Here is a 754-nt window from a genome sequence, read left to right as displayed (position 1 = left end):
CGAAAAGTGCAACCTTTACATCGAGAAGAGCGGCCAATGTGACGATCTGGCATGGAGTCGATTCGATAGCAAATGACGAAAACAGGCGGATTTGGCAGGTTTTTACTACATATGTACACTTTTCACATTCTCCCGTGCAACGTGGCTGCTAGACCTCCCTTCAGGCAAAATCTCAAGGAACTAGCTCATGTCCACGTCACCAAAGCCGACTAAAATGTCAATAATCGATAACTAAAATTTTAATTGTACTGCTTCTTACTGGCAGTTACACCAACTTAGAAGCTTCTTTTGTGTTCTACTATGTTGCTTTTACTGTCTCCGCATACCGCAGCAGCAGACATAGCTTTGAAGACGAAAAGTGTAACCGTTTCATAGAGAAGAGCGGCCAATGTGACGATCTGTCATTAAGTCAATTCGATAGCAAATGCCGAAAACGGGCAGATTTTACAGGTTTTTACTACATATGAACACTTTTCACAATCTCCCGCGCAACGTGGTAATAGACCTCTCTTCAGGCAAAATCTTAAGGTACTAGCTCATGTCGAAGGCACCAAAGCCGGCTAAAGAGACAATAATCGATAACTAAAACTAGAATTGTAGTGCTTCTTACTGGCTAATACATCAACTTAGAAGCTTCTTCTGTGTTCTACTATGGTGATTTTAGTGTCTCCGCATACCGCAGCTCGCGACATAGCATTACAGACTAAACGTGTAACCGTTTTATAGAGAAGAGCGGTCAATGTGCCGATCTGGC

The sequence above is a fragment of the Schistocerca gregaria genome, unplaced genomic scaffold, assembly GCF_023897955.1.
Source record: "Schistocerca gregaria isolate iqSchGreg1 unplaced genomic scaffold, iqSchGreg1.2 ptg000696l, whole genome shotgun sequence".
In the NCBI taxonomy this organism is placed as follows: domain Eukaryota; kingdom Metazoa; phylum Arthropoda; class Insecta; order Orthoptera; family Acrididae; genus Schistocerca; species Schistocerca gregaria.
This window is presented reverse-complemented; position numbering follows the sequence as displayed.